The sequence below is a fragment of the Alligator mississippiensis genome, chromosome 1 (assembly GCF_030867095.1).
Source record: "Alligator mississippiensis isolate rAllMis1 chromosome 1, rAllMis1, whole genome shotgun sequence".
NCBI classification, from domain to species: Eukaryota; Metazoa; Chordata; order Crocodylia; family Alligatoridae; genus Alligator; species Alligator mississippiensis.
Genome location: NC_081824.1, coordinates 214,628,860 through 214,646,764, shown reverse-complemented (window position 1 = coordinate 214,646,764; position 17,905 = coordinate 214,628,860). Strand labels below are relative to the sequence as shown.

At 40.8% G+C, this 17,905-nt stretch overlaps 1 protein-coding gene across 2 annotated transcripts in view; it reads left to right on the top strand.

Moving 5' to 3' along the window:
• The first annotated feature begins 3,408 nt into the window (after positions 1-3,408).
• The window catches only part of SERTAD2 (SERTA domain containing 2), a 109,761-nt gene continuing 95,264 nt past the window's right edge, over positions 3,409-17,905 (top strand). For both annotated transcript variants that reach the window (XM_006264905.4, XM_019500800.2), the window contains exon 1: positions 3,409-3,848. The gene's annotated coding sequence lies outside the window, so the exon portion shown is untranslated. The remainder of the gene's footprint in view (positions 3,849-17,905) is intronic.

Sequence of the window (17,905 nt, the reverse complement as noted above, 5' to 3'; positions counted from 1 at the left end):
CAGCTCCTCCCAGATGTTCAGCCAGGGGGAGCAGGAGGCTGGGGCCAGCACCTGTGAGGTTTACAGGGGTTAGGTTTGTGCTGATGTGGGGTTTGTGGGTGGGTATGTGAGTGGGGGGGGTTGTGGGGGAGTTTGTGGGTGTGGAAGGACTGTGTGGGGGTGTGAAGGATTGCTCGGCAGGGGTGGATCCCTGTCCACCCCCCACAGCCCGCCCCCTTCCCCTCCACAGCAGCAGCAGTACTGGCTATTGGGTCACTCATGCTCGCTCCTGGCAGGGCCTAGGCCTGGCCCACTGGTGTGCACCCTCAACACACAACCAGGCCACTCTTGCTGTCACCCAGGGTCCCAGCACTGCAGGCAGAAGCTGAATGCCCTCAAGCTAAGCCAGGTCCTGCCTCCATGTGCCCCGTGTGCTGTCGGGCCAGGCCGGCTCCATGCCAACAGGGATTTTCCAGTATCAAATGTAGAGCCTGCACAGCAAATATGCAGCACAAGGAACATTATTTCATTCTTAGGGTGCTTCTTGTGGCATCTCAAACTGCTCTGAGGCACTGCAAGAGCCACGTGCTTACTCATCTGGATGCAGCCAGGGAGTGTATAGTTTCTAAATTTGGGGTTTTTTGTGGGGGGCAAGTTTGTTCTGTGGACTTTGTTTCTTTGTTTTGTTTTGTTTTTATTGTAAGCTGCCCTGACCCTTTTTGGGAAAAGCAGCATATAAATCAAATAAGTACTGGTAATATGCTTCCACTGTGGAAACATCCCATTGACATTTGTGAGCATTCCGCCATAGACTGAGGAGAGCAAGATATTGTAAATGCAAAACACAGCTCATCAATTGCTTTTAAAAATGAAGTTTCACCCTCTCCAAAGAGTCTGATAATGCAGGCTGCTTTGGTTAGTCTATAACAGTGGTTTAGACTCAAGGCACCCCTGGACAGACTTGAGGCACCCCTGAGAAAATGCCAGCTCTTTTTACTTTTTTTTTTTTTACTACAGAAACATACAGCAATTTTTCTGTTGCAAAGAACTCAGACCACAACTATGCATTTCTACTTGAAATATCAGGATTTATCTTGTGAATCATGCTTGTAAATTTAACAGTGCTAGCAATGTGTGGCCTCCTGCATCACCCTTAAAAAGGTCTCAAGGGGCTATGGCACCCTGTTTTGAGAATCACTGGTCTATAAGGTGCATATCTAACTGCTTTCTGCTTGACTTCAGACTAACCTGGCTAATTACATCTCTACCCCAGGCGGCATGCTTTGTACATATGAACGTTTTGGACAAACTCTGAAATGATATTTGACATGGTCAAGGAACCAAAAAAACCTCCTAAAATTCTGGAACCAAGAATTGATTCTACAGATTAGTGCTATCAGCACTCTACAATGTTAAATGCTGTTGCTAAGAGTGAGGGGAGGTAAGTGAAACTGAAAATATGTAGCAATGGAGTCAAGAGGTCTTTACAATAAGTTCTGAAATAAAATTATAATACTGGCACTCTTTGTGGCTCTTTATTTCTTGTAAGATTAAAATGGCCTGAACACACACACACACACACACACACACACACACACACACTTACTTTCCTTTTTTAAAATGTTGTTTACTCTGTGTTTCTTGGAAGGTACTATGAATGACTGGAGAATTAGTAGGCTGATATCTCAAAAACTAAGACACAAAAAATTTTCGTTGAAAAGCATTTTGCAGCTCACTGTCCCTGCTCCTTCAGCTGAAGTAGGATATTTCAAATACCAGTCCTGTGTAAAAAAGCAAGGAAGAACTCTTATTTCACCTAGAGCTAAGGTAAAAACAAGCAGAATCTATTACTGTGGGTTTAAATTTTTCAGACTTCCTTTTATTGTGTTAGAGAAAGGGCAGAAATGCCATATCCTCTCTGGTATATAATAGTTAAGACTCTCAGTCTTGAAGCAAACCAGGATGGCTCCTTGCTGATAGTCTTGTATAAGATCACATCACAACTCTTGATGGTTGTCTTATACAGCTGCTACAGCCGTAGTTTTCAACCTTTTTTTTAGACTCAGAGCATAACTTTTGTGAATTGAGCTGCACCCCACTTTAAAATCAAACTGATTACAATGCTCACCTCCTTGCAGAGGGGTTGGGAAGTGGAGGTGGGGTAGCAGCCAGGCAGCACAAGCCTAAGCCTGATCTTATTCACTTCCTCACACTTCAGTGGTAACCTTGAATAGATTCTCTAGCACCCTAGGATGCCCCATCACCCTGGCTGAGAATTCCTGCCCTGCAGAAATGAACCCTCACTGTTTTCCACAATTTTGAGGAGTCCAGGTGGGTGGTGTATGTGCTCTCTGGGGGTTGAGGAAAATTAGCGCAGCTACCCAGGAATACCAGAAGCAGTTGGTATTACATGGGGACTATTTGCCGGGGACAACCCAGCCATGTACCGGCAGCCAGTGCAGCAGGACCCGGTACAGACATTACCTTTTTACTGGTATAAGTGACTGGAAACTGGTCTATACCCAGAACAGAAGTTCGACACACAGAGTCTGGTTTAAAAATGGTGGAACCTGATCTAATATTTGCACCCCCCCCTCAAAAGGGCAAATGTATGTACGGTCCACTACCAATCGAAACTATGCCGCGAACGGAAAACAGTACAACTTAGATCGCTTCCAACTTCGGCTTTTTGAACGTTTGTACCTAGTCTAAGAGAGAGAGTGCCGGGTGTGGGGAAGTGGGGGGGACCTCTGTCAGAGAACAACCCCGAGCCCCGGGGAGCCTGAGTCTCCTGGCAGGTGCTGGATGCAATTAGGCGTGTGCATGCGCGCGCACACACACACACACACACACACACACACGCGCGCGCACACACACAGAGGTGTAAGCGCAATGTGCGCAGGCAGATGTGTGAACACGAACAATGCATGCACACGCAGACACACAGGTGAGCGCACACGCGCCCCCACTCGGGGGGTGTGCATGTGTGTCCCCCCGCGCGCCAGCTCAGCCTGTGCCCGTCACGCTCCCCCCGCCGCTTCAGAGGAGGAGGAGGAGGAAAGCGCTAGATTCCCCCGCAACCCGCCCCTCCGCCTCCGCCTGACCTCTGATTGGCTGGCAGCGCTATGCCCGTCACCCCAAATCCTCACCGGATTGGCCAGGCTGCCACGGGAGGCTCTTCCCTCTCCCCCCACCCCCCCAAGGGCTCTCCTCTCGCCCCTCCGCCTTCACTTCGCGGCAGTGTCCTCAGAAGACTCATTGGGTGAAGGGGCCGCTCCAGCCTTGGGTGAGAGCTGCCCGGACATTGGCTGGCAGCGCTGTCACTCCACCAAGCCGGCGTGCGCATAGGCTCCCAGGAGCAGGGTGGGCGGGGCGATCCCCCCTCCTGTGGCTAACTAAAGTCTGTGAGTCACTGCACAACCCATCAATCCCATTAAATGCCTTGTGCAGGCAGGCGGTGCTGCTGCCTCTGCTGCTCCCCGGGCTGCCCCAGCCACTGTGCATGGGCTGCCTCCTCCTCCTCCTCCTCCTCTGATACATGGCTGGCTGGCTGTACTTGTTACAGTGTCATATCCTCCCTACCAGCTGCAACACCAACTTCCCCCCCAGCTAGTCTCCTCCTGCCCAGGGCTACTGCCAAGTGATGGGATAGAGCAAAGCCACTCCAGTACCTGGGCGCCTACTCATTGCAGCCTGTCTCCTCTTTTTTATTCTTCTTCTTATTATTCATTCCTTTTTTTTCCCCCTTCCCCTCTTTCCCTTCCCTCCCCTCCCTTTTTTTTTTTTTAATTTTATTCCTCCTCCTTCCTTCCTCCCTCTCCCCTTCCCCTTGTCTCGGAGCCTGGATTATTGAGTCCTTCGGGAAAAGGGTGAGTACAAGACATGGCCTTTTTGCCTTAAGATGCGTGGAGTCATGGGTCACTTTTTGGGGGGTGGTGAAAGAAAAACAAGAAGTCTCCTTTTGGCTTGAGTAGCCGGGGTACTTTGTCAGTGGGAGAAAGGAGAAAGAAAACAGGGGGAGAAATGGTGTAATGTGACCATTGTCCCTTAGTACTGCTACATGCGGAATGGATCATGGATCGGCTGTGTCTGGTGACTGTCAAGTGTCCAGAAGTTGAGCTGGTTTCCTTCACGTGAAGCCTGTCATGAGCAAAGATGATACTTTTTCTTACTCTCTTTACCATTTTTTTCCTATCTTTTACTCCACCTCCACCTTGCTTGTCTAGACTCCTACTTTTTTATGTTTATCTGATCTTGGTGATAACTAAGTAAAATTGCTAGTGATGCTTCATTCACTGTTTTGGACTAAAACTGCTTCTTTGGACATTATGGGTTGAGGGGGAATGACTGAATATAAGACAGCTAATTCTTGAAAGCCTTTTATATTTTGCAATGTATTTTGATGGAGCAGTAGACAAGTCACAAGTCCAAACGATACTGCAGAGCAGCTCTTTGAAAGCTTACCTTCATGTCCTTCTTTTATTAGTATGCAACCCTTAAATAATTTTAGTGTCTGAACCCAAATTCATCTGTTCATCTGATGCTCCATCCTTTAGCACAACCTGCTGTGCCTAGGTATTTCAACACACATGGAATGCAAGACACCCATTACTGAATAACAGGAAAATGAGTATATCAGATGGGAGCTTTAGCCTTCACTTGGAATGTCCTTTTGGTGGACTGAACTTAGATTTGAAATACTGGTGTGACATGGTGATGCCTCTGTGATTTGTATTAATTTGTTTCGTAGAGTATTTTGAAAATTAAAAAAAAAATATGTAGTTTAAATTACATTTTTGCATTGTATAAAATAATTAACATAAAACAAAGAAAACTCCAACAAGTAGTTACACTGTATCTTCTGAAAATGCTTTTACAGTCTCAGTACCATGTCATTTTATAGTCTTTTTCTTTTCAAACTAGTGGGCTATTAAGTCACAGAAGTTAAGTAGGGAAAACAAAGTAGCTCTTTAATTGTGGGCTTTGGATGTTAACTATGCGCTCTTGCAACATTCCAACCTTGTCTCTTTCTCACCAGTAGCTGAAAAACAGCCAAAAGAAATTTCCACTAAACTTTGGTAAAAGAAATTCTTTGTACCACATCAAGATCTTGCACCTAAATTTCAGCTGAACCCCTATAAAACATATTTGTAAAGAAGATGGAAGGAGCCATGTTTTCTTTAGTCAATGACTATGAAAAGGTAACACAGTAAGTTTTAAATGGTTCTCCCGGGAAAATCAAACTTACAGGTGAAAAAAATCTTAGGTTGTCACCATTGCCATTGAAAAAGGGGAGAAATTTTAGATGGATGACATACTCAGTTAAGAAAATGCTTGTTATTCATAGGTAGTAAATGTTTTGGTTATTTTATTTTACTTTTCATGTCAGTTGGTCCCTTGCTTAAAAAGCACCACAACCAATGTCCTTGCAATACAGATGAAGTTGCCCAATATATCTTAACTTTTTCTGAATACTTGTTACGGTTGCATTCATGAAACCCCTTTAGCTAAGATTTGTTGAGCCAACATTACACAGGCTACCTCCTCTGCTATTGTAACTCTAATAAGTTTAATTAAGTTAACTCCTTTGTATCTGTGTGACAAGTGATTACAGTCCCATGATTCCAAAAAGCCCCCAAATACTTAGTGACACAACAATCTATGATTTCAGCCATCATCAGGCCCTTACTCATGCTGAGTGGCATTTAACTACGTGAGTAAGCCCTTTGATTTCAGTGTGATTATCCTCATATTAACATACCCACCAATAAGAGAGAGAGGCAGGATCAGGACTTTAAAATATTTCATATTTTTTCCCCTTGATATAAGAATATGATGGCCAACTAATTTTTTCTTAAATTCACCAAAAGCTTTTCTGAAAATAAAGGTAAACCTGCTCTAATGAATGATAGGAATACATTATTACATCAGAAACAGCTGTTGGAGTTGATCATTTTTATGCAACAATTTTTTTTAAATAAGTTTTTATATGTTTAGGTTTCTTCTATTGCTGTGGAAGGCAGAGAGAAGATTGTTGTGAAATTAATTATCTTATACCAAAGTTCTTCTAGAGCTAAGGGGAGCTGGCAATGCTACCTAAATGCAGTGTTCATGGTGTGTGTGTGTGTGTGTGTATTTTGAAACAATATGATATGAAGAATTTAATGTTAAATTCAGTGAGGGGTAGGATCAGGCTCTTAGTCTGTTTCCTAGAGTTGTTGATAGTAGCTTGGATCTGACGTTGTAGGAAGATACTATTATCTGGAGCGTCCACAGTTTTTGGCCTCTGACTTGTTACTGTCTCAGTGGAAAGCTCTGTACTAAATAGACTGTCTAGAAAACATGTCTAGCCAAGTGGTATAGTTCCTTGCCTTAATGTATTAGGTACACTTTTTGTCTCTTGAAATTTGTTCTTGAAACTCCCTCAGAAAGAGAAACAAGTATTTCATGTTTGTTTCATGTTTTCACTTCCTCGTATGACTGTGTTCATTGCTAAGCTTTTGTGTCACTGATTGAGATGTTGTTGTAATTAACATTAATTATGCAAACTAGATTTGTTTTTAGAGGCTTTCCAATTCTATTGATACTGTCAGCTTGCATAGTATTTATTAAAACACACATTTCAAGAGCTGTATCTGCTCATCACAAAATAGGTACATGTGGGAAACCAAAGCAAAATTTCAGCTTCTAGCTCAAACAGTAAGTCAAGTTTTTATTTAGTAGTGTTGGTGAGTAATACAGTTGGATCTGAAATACCAAGACATAGTAAACAGGAGAACAAAAAAGGGAAGTAGATAGTCACTCAAAGGGTATTTAGACTGTAGTGTTCCTCCACTTTTTTTCCAGATAGACAGAACTACATTAATTGGACCAAAATATGTGGGTCGTAATTGAACAAAGTTCCCATTAAAATAAATTTGAAGAATCGCAGAATTTGGCTAGTAGTAAATTGTCCAGACAAACTAATGAAATAGACAATTTTTGCTTAATTTGATTATTAGCATTTATTTTGTTTTCAAGAGCTATCAGTTTGGAGGAACTTTAAAAGCCCTTCTTAACTTCTTGTTTAAAAAGTGATTATTTGTGTGCATCTCTTCTGAAGAATGACTGAGAAACAGCAATAGTGAGATCAAATTCATTTCTCCAAATGAATTATGGCGAAATTCATAGACACTTTTACCTGAGGTTGAATTACCCCTTTAAAATGTTTGACATACAAGGAAGATTTTTTTTCTCTCTAGAAGTCATAATTGCTGCAGTATATGGTCTGTTTTTGTTTATGTTCACAATATGCTTACTACAGGAAAAACTGGAGGAGGGAATAGTTAATCAGAGATCTTTGACACCATATCAAAATTCTGAAATGTTGGGGTGTCTGCATCTTGTAAGACACTGGGAAATTATTTTGTTCTAAGAAGACTTAAGTCCCTTTGATTTCCCATATGAAAAATACAAGAATTTGTTTGCAATTTTGGGGAATTACTTAGTTGGGGGGCGAGGGGGGCGGCATTTGTGCCAGACTTTCATTACAATGGCCCTTTGGAAAGTTAAGAACAGTACCCTCTACAAGGAAGGGCATATAATTAAATGGAAAGATTCCCTAGCATTAGAGAATTACCATTTAGCAATCTAGCGAGTTTAAGCCCCAGAGATGATGATTATGAAAATCAATAAAAATGCTGATTTCTTTTTTGCTATTGCAGATTCCATGTTAAAAGAAAAAGAGACTATTTGGCTGCATTTCATGTTGGCATGCTAAACAGTTGATTTTAAAAAGCCATGTTCTTCAGTTCAGACAACCTGTGTATAGATGAAGAAAAACATTTTTTGGATCTATATTAGATTGTCTTCCAGAAATTACACTAGCATCCTGGCTGCAAGTAGGTTCAGTGTCCGTGTTTGTCAGCAGAATCAAGAGTGAAGGTCACTCATTTTTTTTGATGATGTGCTGGTGTAACATTGTTTCCTATCATCCAAATGCTGTATGTTCTTTACTTCAAATCAAGAGCTGGGATGTAACCCAGGTGTAAGGTTTCCAGTATATTCAGATATATGTCAGACCCAATGTGTAACTGTAAAAAAAAAAATAAAAAATATGACCTTAACTATTTTAGAGTGTGGGGAAGAGAAGATTATATTGATCTCAGTAGGATCCCTAATACAGGTTAGCCTTCATTTCCTCGTCTCAAAGGGTCACCTGTTCCCTTACGAAACAACTAACTAGACCATCTATCACATTAAGCACTTAGGGAGAAAAAATTATGAATTGACAGCCTCACTCTGAGCTCTCTGTAGCATGTGTATGGCACTAAGTGACCTACATGAAACATTTTTTAATTGGAAGAAACAGGGAACTGTTATCTCTTAATTTAAGGGGATTTTGGTTTTTGTTTTGCAGCTGAAATCAAAATTAACTTCATGAAGTAGGGGGATTTGTCTAAAATCTCCATACTGTTATGAATCTTCTTGAGATACTCCAAGACATGTATTCAAGCAAAACAACACTTTAAACCTTCTTTTTGGGAGCCAGGAAACTTGCCTTTCTTAGTTGGATGCTATGTAACCGATGGATACCCATGGGTTCAAGTGGAGCTAAGGAACTCCAAGTTAGCTGCTTCATGAGAAATTTTACTATAAAATGTACTTCATAACACATGTGAACACTATCCCTACTGAGTTCAGTACCCTTCTGAGTACAGCATGATACTTTGGGGCTTACAAAGCTTGTTCTTGTATGAACAGAAACTGTTCAAAATGCCAGATTTATGATGCATGCAACAGTAAAGGTCACCAACTTGGAAAATTAATAATATGGTTTGTGTTGACATTTGAGGGAATGCTGATTGGGGGTGTGGCACCCTCCAATCTGTTCTCATTCCTGTGGTTCCAATGGACATGGAATTTTGATGCATTGAAAAACACAAAACAAGCAGTATTGCCTTTTCCTGCCCCAGTAAGATCCTTTTACCAGAAAGGAAAAAAAATATTGTAATTTGCTCTATTTTGTTGTCTGTTGTTTATCGCTAATTAAATAGAACCAGTGAAGGTCAGCATGGTAGGGCATGTCTACACGTGTCGCTATAATGATGTTGTTACTGCACCATGATGCAGTAAGAGCCCATACTGCGCCATGCATGTGGTGCACAGGTCTTTTTAGCAGCTATTTGCTGTAGCAGCGCACTATGCCAGGAGAGCACGTCACTACGGCAAAGTAGCTGCTGATCATGTGTAGATGTCCCTGGACACCATGTTGCCATAGCATGTTGCTACGTCACCGTAGCATCACATGTAGATGCACCTGTACTCTTAGCCTTTGGATGGATATTGATGTTGTTTTGAGAACCTGTGTTTATCTTCTGGTGCCTATGGACATGCTGGATCCCAGAAAGACCAAGGAAGTATAAATTAGTAGATACTAGAAGTAAACTCTGGATTTTCCAAAATAGTGTCTGTGGTTATTTTAAAAGGAATAGTGTTATGATCTTGTAGCCTTGGCTATCTTTTTTTTGAGTGCTGTTGGCTTCAGCTTAAGGATAATTTTAAGAACAAAGAAGTGAAAAATAAGGATAAAGAAATCCTAACTGAACCAGGACAAACCTCTTTAACTCCAGCAGCATGAAACCAAAATTTCAAGGAGCACATCTACACGTTCATTAATGCATCTTAATTATGGTGCGTTTAGTACCTGTAATTACAGGTACTAACTTAATGCACTGTAATCAGTGCTACTGCGCGTTAGCACCAGTTCATGCTTTTTTAGTGACACACCTAATGTGCAATAGATTAATTCTACTGCACGTTAGTACAGTTTTTACCTGCTGTGCTAATGCGCAGTAGAATTAGTCTACCGTGCTAGAAGTATCTCATGTAGATGTGCCTAAGGAGTATCAAAAGATGTTGGTTTTCCTAATGGAATCATTATAGTAGTGACAATGGTACAAAAACATGAGGCGTCTAAATGGAGAGGAAATTGTAGTTACACTGTTGTTCCTGCCTTGTAAACTATTCAGCCATTAACCAGTAGGTAAAAGAGCATTAATTTTGAGATCAAATTGCTTGTGAATTTAGAATTTTCTTTTGCATTTTCATATAGATTTCAAAGCACTTGCATAATTGGGATTTTTTTTTCAGGAATTTCCACCCCCTGGTGAAGATCTAAACCCCTGTTTTTGTTAAAATAAAATGCAGTACATTCATATATCTTCTTTTTTTTCTTATCTCTCTCTCTCCTGTCTTGTTGATCTTCAATTTCCTCCTCTTTCTCTTGCACCCTGATTTTCTTTGTCTCTCTCTCTTTCTTTTCAAGTTCTATTCCTTCCATCCTTCTTTCCTCCATTAGTTTTTATTTCTTTCCCCCTCTTGGTTACATTCATTATTATATGAAGAAGGATGTCTTGCATTTGAAAGCTTTTCTGACTATCCCAATCATGCAGTTGATCCAATAAAAGATACCACCCAAAGAAATCCTTGCCTCTCACGTAATTCCTGGATCACCACAGCTGCAACATCACTCTTAACACTCACATAATAATTATTATTATTATCACTTATTGAATTATATTAGCATCTGGAGAGTCAGAATTGTGGTCATCTTGGGCTGAGCTCCAAACAAACGCATAGTATGGGTGATGCCCCAAAGAGTTTCAATTGAAACAGACAAGATAAGATGCACAAAGGAAGGGCAGCCTAGGCAGAGAGATGGGATGTGACTTGTCCAGGGTCACATAGGTTAGAACAGATGTGTCAAACTCATCAGAGGTCCCAGCCTGGAGTCAGACTGCAAGGCAATATCCAGCCTGGGGCATGAGGGCAGCTGTCATGGCCACCACAGCAGTGTTAGTACTGAGGTTTCCAGCAGCACCTGCAGTAGGTTCAAGGAAAGTGTTAAACCATATGTTTAACACCCTTGGACTAGGAGAACTAAGAACAGCACGCGGCTACCATACTTCCTGTCCAGTTCAAGTAACTGCCTTACAGCTCTTTTCTATTCCTTCTCTCTTCTCTTTACTTTTATGATTATCTCACCTTTTTGTTCTTAATACATGGAAGTACTAGCAACTTTTCAGATTGCTTTCGCAGACTCCAAAATTCTAAATAATTATGCTTTCATCTTGCATCTAGTGGTGTAAACATAAGTGATTTCAAATGCCATGTCACCTGATTTTACAAAAGCATAAATGAGATCAGAATAAAGCCCTTCAGCTCTCTATACCAGGGATAACCTCTGTGGGAACTACCAAAATACAAAAGGGTTTGTAGTCAGGGAAAAGGTCCCTATATGGGGCACTGTGCAGGTAGGAAATTAGGGCTTGTAAGAAAATAGACTTCTGAGTAATACTTTCAAGGTAGAAGGTATGTCTTCTCCCATTAATCCTTCTTAAAAGAATGCAAGAACCTTTCTGCTGAGCCTAGTAGTCTGAAAAATTGAAAGGTAAGCAGTACTTTTCACCATGATGAGTAACATATTTGAGAATGAAGTTTCTAAATAGACTTGACACATGTAAGTCTGCTGCTAGTGGTGGTCATCTTTTTTTTATGATGACCCTAGTAGTATAGGACTAGGAAGCCACTGCAATAGATAGTTAAATCAGCTGTGAAAGAGGGTTGCTAACTGACATTGAGAGAGGAAAAATGTAAAATAAGCAGTTTTCTTCTTTTCCTCCCTCTGAAACTGAAACAATTCTTTTCATAAAACTCAAAATATTTCAGCAACTCATTAATTTGAAATACAATAAATATTTTTTCCCTATATTCCAATATTTTCCTGGGAAAGTTCTTTCTTTACAGTTTTCTGATTGCTGGGTGTAGCAAAATGGCATTTAAAAAAATCACACCCCCCCTCCCCCCATCACAGGCATTTATTTCCTTCTCTTCTGTTCCCCATTCTGCCTACTTTATTTGAAATGTAGAAGAGATGACATCTTTTTCAGGGTTAATCTTGGATTCCTTGGCCTTTCTACGTGCCTGGATGAAATGCCTTGTTGCTAATATGCTTCATTATTTTGCAGGAGCAGTTTCATGTCATCCAGGCATACTGTTTTACCCCATACACAATTATGCTGCCATGCCATTGAGGCCAGGAGTTTTAATAGTACAGAAAATGCAGTTATGGCTCTTCTAGCTACTGATAGCTTGTGTGCCTTGCGTACAAACAACAGTAGTCGGTATTACTGTACCTTATGACCGTTGCTGTCCATATACCTTGCTGTCCAGGGCTGCCTTGGAGATTGGATGATTTGCCTACATCTAATTGATATCTGCTTCTCACTTACGTTTCAAACCCAATCATCTTTTCTTTTCTTATCTTAGGTTAAGAAACCCACTTCAGCTTTGTAGAGAACCATGGCCTCTGTGTGTGTGCTTCCTAAGGTACCACAGCAATGACTGTCATACAAACGACTCCCAGAAAGTACTTGTTTCCTGTTGTTACTTGAGGCTTCTTCAGGTACTGCAGGATGGACCCTTGAGCAAGTGCTTTTTCCCTTACCGCCTGAGGAGGGGAAGAACGCTCGCTAGCAATTCTGATACTTTTTCCTCATCTATTTTCTTTTCTCCCCTTGCACCTATTGGAATCGTGCAGAGCAGGGGGGAGGATCACCCAGTCTAGCTCTCCTGCTGCTTCCTCAAGACCAGCTGTTGGGATGGCAGAGAATGATCTCCCATGGGATTAGTCAATGAATGTTCGCTTTTGCTCTGAAATCAGATCCCTCTGCTTCCAAGAGGGAGGGGAAGGAGGATTTTACTCCTACATCCCTTCCTCTGGCTTCTGTGAGAGGACAGTGAAAACTCCTCCTTCTAGGGCATAAGGGGAAAGAAAAAGGATACTAATACCAACCCCCTATTCAAGAGCAACCAAAGATGAGGGCCAGAAGGGGGTGGGGTTATTTTTCTGGACTAAATTCTCCCAGGTTGTGTGCTTGCCTTTCACACAAGAGGGTTCTCTTTTAAGTAAAGAAACTAGACAGTTTTTGTGTGTGGTTTCCATGTGCCCTTTTTTTTTTTTTTTTAAATGGGTATGCTGGATTTTTGCCATGCCACAAAACTGATTAGAATAATTATAATAAAAAGCGGGCAATAGATCACTTTAGAGACTGGTAACGAGGTTGGGGCAGGGAAGCTACTCAGAATGTTGTTGGGTTTTTTTGTTTTTTGGATTTTTTTCTTTTATAATCCCTAGATTAAATCAAGTGATGTAGCTTCCTCATTTTGCCTGCTAGAAACTAGCTGTCCCCCTCCTTTTTTGTCACATTTGACAGGCATAGAGCTGTCTTCATATATCTTGTGCGTATAAATATGCTGCTCTAATTTAATTGCAATAGCACTTAGGTCCCCAGCACTCTCCAAACTCATAAGAATTGTTCCTACTCCAGGGAGATCACAGTTTAAAGACAGAGGTCAGGGGAAGGAAAATAACAATAGGCAATTTATACACAGCTTGTGTACAAATGGACAAGATTTGCTGTAAGCGTCATGGCAGAGGTGAACCTCTAAGAAGTAGTGTAACCCTACATCCCAGTTTGGCTAGGGCAGTCCAGTATTTTGTGGGCTGGTCCCAGCCAGCTGGAGAAAATTAAAACATAAGTCCTGGAATCACAAGGGTGCAGGGCGCAGTTTGATAGGAAGGTGGAGCAGCATGGTGAGCCAGGCAGACGGGTGGGCAGACACTGCAGTTCAGTATCACTGACTTGGGTCGGGTGGGGGAGGAAATGACAGGACAGTCTTCCAGATTTTCTTAAAAGTAATATAGTCACCCTAAGAGCCTCTAACTCAGTTACATATACTGAAGGTAGGTGTCACAGAATTGCGATCTAACATGTGTATGGGGCTAGTGAAAGCGCCGATGATATTGTGAAAATTTGATGAAACAGGTAACAAGAATGGTAAATAGAGGCTAAAACAGTGGAGAAGCTGGAGGAAGGTGACGAGAAGCTTACGTTTAAATTTGTTATGTTGCTTGGGGAGCCAGAGAAAGGATTAAAAAAAAGAGGGGTTGAGTAACAGTGTACAAGCCTCAGTGTAGGTGGATTATTCAATGAGCACTTCTACACTTAACCCTACATTAAAACAAATACTATAACGTTTTCTTTTGTGGCTAATTTACCAGGCTTTCTAGAAGCAGTAAAATGTGTTGATTGGGTGCATGGCATTGTTTATTTCAAATGGCCTTTGGGCTGATAAAAATCATGAGAAACATCTGTACGAAGAGGAACTTTCCCAGAAAAAAGTAACTGCCTGTAAACTAGGATTAAGACTGTAAACTCTTTGGGGCAAGAAATGCCTCTTGATTTGTTTCTGTAGCACTTGGGGATCTGTAGCATTACTGCTGTACAAATTTTTTTTTTAATCCTCTTCAGCCTTGTTTCTACCATAACTTGTATGTGTGTGTGAATCATCTTTCTTCCATCTGGAAGGATGAGATTTGGAACTTTTTCTGCAAAAAGTAGCTTGTGGCAGCCAGTATGTTGTAGGGTTACACCAAGGATGTCAAATGTGCAGCCGCCAGCCAGATCCTGCCCACACAGCTTGATCATCCAGCCCACAGCCTTGAGGGGACCTTTTCTGCAGTAGCAGCAAAGTGCCTGGGCGAGACCCATGGCTCTGAAACCCTAGCAGCACCACAGCTTCTTCCCATGGAGGCAGACAAGTGTCCAGGCAAAGGCTGCGTTGCTGGAACACCAGCAGCACTGTGGGAGGAAGCCCAGCACGGCTGGTTGTTCCCATGGCTGTAGCCAAGCGCCTATGATGCTAGGCTTCGTCCTGCTGGGTCCTGGGCTGGCCAGAGTAGAGGCTGGCTGGATCCAGTGTGGGAGGGGACATTCTGCGGGTCCAATATGGCTCATGGGGCTGGCCCTGTGCCATCCGTCTGGCCCATAGACTGGTGCTGCACCATTATTCTGGCCCCCAGGGGGAAAAGAGTTTGGCACTCTTGGGTTACACCAAGTGGATGGCAGTTTTCCCATCTGTTTTGCCAGTGGAAACCTAATACTTTTGCAACCTGCTTAATCTTCAGGCTGCAGAGCCAGTCCTGGGAACATGTGAACAGTATGGTTACATATGGCACGCTTTTATTTTGTGCTGCCTCTTCAGTCACTGCAGAATGGGGGATGAAAGCAATAATGAACTACGGGAGGGGTGGGAACAAGAGGAGTCTCACCTTGGAGCAGATGTTGGAGTAACCTGGGGTGAGTAAAAAGGGGAAGTAGCGTCTGTGATCGTCAGTGACAGGGGATTGCAGTGGATGTAGAAGTGGATCACTTTTAGCCTTATATGACTTGCATAAAACAAACTAATACCATGATATCACTATGTGCATTGATGGAGTAATTTAATTCAAAGTGATTTAGATTACTGGTTTGAATATCAGTTGTTTTTTTTTAATCATTAATTTCAATCTGGTCATGGGTTTTAAAACTAATACATTTTGTGCTATAATGGCAGTAGATTATTATTTAGCCAATTATACATTCCCATTGCTGTGGGGGCTTTTTGTTTAGGGTTTTTTTGGGAGGGGGTTGTATATAAACGTTGCTACTGCTAACTGTTTTGGTGTAATCTTTGACTTACAAAATGACTAGAGGCTAAAATCAGAATTTTTGAAAATAAAACCTTGATCCTGCAAATGTGTGAACAGGTTATTTTTTTTTTTTTTTTTAGTTTATCCACAGGATTGTTTATCCCACTATTTTCAAGCAGCTGAAATTGTATTTTTATTATTAAACAGTTTTGCTTGAGTGGCGTCATCTCAATATTTTTGCTTCAGTGTTAAGAATTAAATGTTGTTTAGAATTTGGTTATCAAAGTTCTTAAACTTTTTTTTATGGACAAGCGATATCTTTTAAAAATATAAGAGCTTCCTATGTAGACAGTTTAGTGACTTATGAGGACAAAACCAATTGATTTCAAACTGGAAACCCAGATGGAGGCAAAAAGCCTGGTCAAAGCACTTCCTGTATATTGAGCTTCCACAAGTCAAGAAAGCTGAAGCGAGCCTTAATTACAAAAATAGTGTGGGCAATTTGCTTATCAATATGGTACCTGAATATATAGTGTTTAATGAGACCCTGCGCTTGTCTTTTTTTTTTTTAGCAGAGATGAGCATGAACCTTCCTAGTAGAGTTTCATAGAATACCTAGCTATTTGTTTCTCTTGGTCATTATAGTTAGCTGAATGCCTTCCAGATAGGAAGCCCTGGATGCCTTTGTTTGATCTCCCAAAAACTCTTATGCTGGAGGCTTTGAGGGGCTATGTTTGATTCTCTTGTGTAAGAGGAATCAAAGTGAGTTAAATTGCTGGGTTTTAATCATCATTTAAATAAGCAATCAGGAAACCTTAATTTAAATAATTTAATTTTAATCTTGAATTTGTCTTTTTTTAGTTATTCTCCTAAGGAAATTTTAATTCTTGCTGGTTGATATAACCATTAAAACATGTTGATTTGTTGAATATTAGCCTTTACATTAAATTTTGTATTTCTTGCCAACCAAAAAGATAACTCCTTTAAGCAGATGAATCGCTCAAAAAAAATTAATCAGATTCTTAATAATTATTTTCTTATAATGTTAAATATCGGTTACTAACGCTTCTCATTTTCTTGATTATGTTTTTTACTCATGATCTGGACCAAATCAGATCCACCTAATAAAAAATAAATGTGTTGGATGCACATTACTATACGTTAGGAAGCAAGCTTATCAAAAACCGTTTTGCATTTTAAACTAGCCAATTTTATTTAATAAAGGAAGTGTTATCAATAGTTAGTGAACTGATAGATGGGTCCATGGTGACCAAAAATAGGCTTTCAGATGTATTTTGGTGCTGAAAGTGATTGAAGCAGAGCAGGTACTTTTGAAAACATACTTTAAAATTTGCTTGTATCTTTTTTGATTTGCTTAAATACCTTTGAACACCTGATTCATATTTAAGTTTTTAGATTTAGTAGATCACTCTCACCACATCTTTATTCATAGATTGGGAAAAAATTATTTATTTCCTCCCCCCAAAATTACCTTTTTTCCCCTCCCCCTGCAAAATACCAAGTCATTCATGCAAGTTTGAGAAACTTAATCCAAATTAAGAAAATAGTCTCTCTCTATCTGCTAGCTAAGATGAAACCAAAGTTATTAGGAAAAAAACTATTCTGCTTAAGTTTTTTTTTTTTTTTCACTTGGAAGAATATAAATACCAACTTTTCAATCCTCTGTTTTAAGCACAACTCCATCATCTACCCACTTACTAAACAAACAAACTGCTGCTTAAGTTATTAACCTCTTCTTTTTTTCTTTTTTTTGGATGCCCTGTGCTGAATACAGTAGGTAATGATACAATATTTTATTTTGTACTTAGCTTACAATGTAAGCTATACCACATAACAAAAAGGTTTTATTCATCCGTCTTTGATCTGATGCCCTGTGATTGTACATTTGTTTTCTCACATTGTTTCTAAGCTGTTAAAGGGACTGAATTGTATATGGAGGCAAATCCTCTCTTTTGCTTCTGAGCATGGAAAGAGAGAAATGTGTGCATCTACCAGAAAAAGGTGGCCCAGAAGTATGTGATGGATGGAGTACCTAGTGTGCTTGTTGGAGCTGTGGGATCACTAGGTTTAGTTTCTCTACTGCCGCAGACTTTCTGTATAAGCCTGGGCACATCATTTAGGACCCAATCCAATAAAAGACTTGGGTGATGTTTAGCTACCTAAACTGAACCTGAAAACCCCTGCTCAGCTGCTGCCTAATCCTGCAGGTATGTAACCCTTGGAGACACCTAAACCTCAGAGGCATAATTTTTTACCTCCTTCTTTCCCAGAGCCTCAATAATGCGTGGTCAAAAAGGTCCTTTCTGGGCTGTGCAGCTTAGAACCGGTGTTGCCCAGTCTCACTAGAAAACAAACAAACAAAAAAAAACCAACCCAAAACCCAGCACTGCC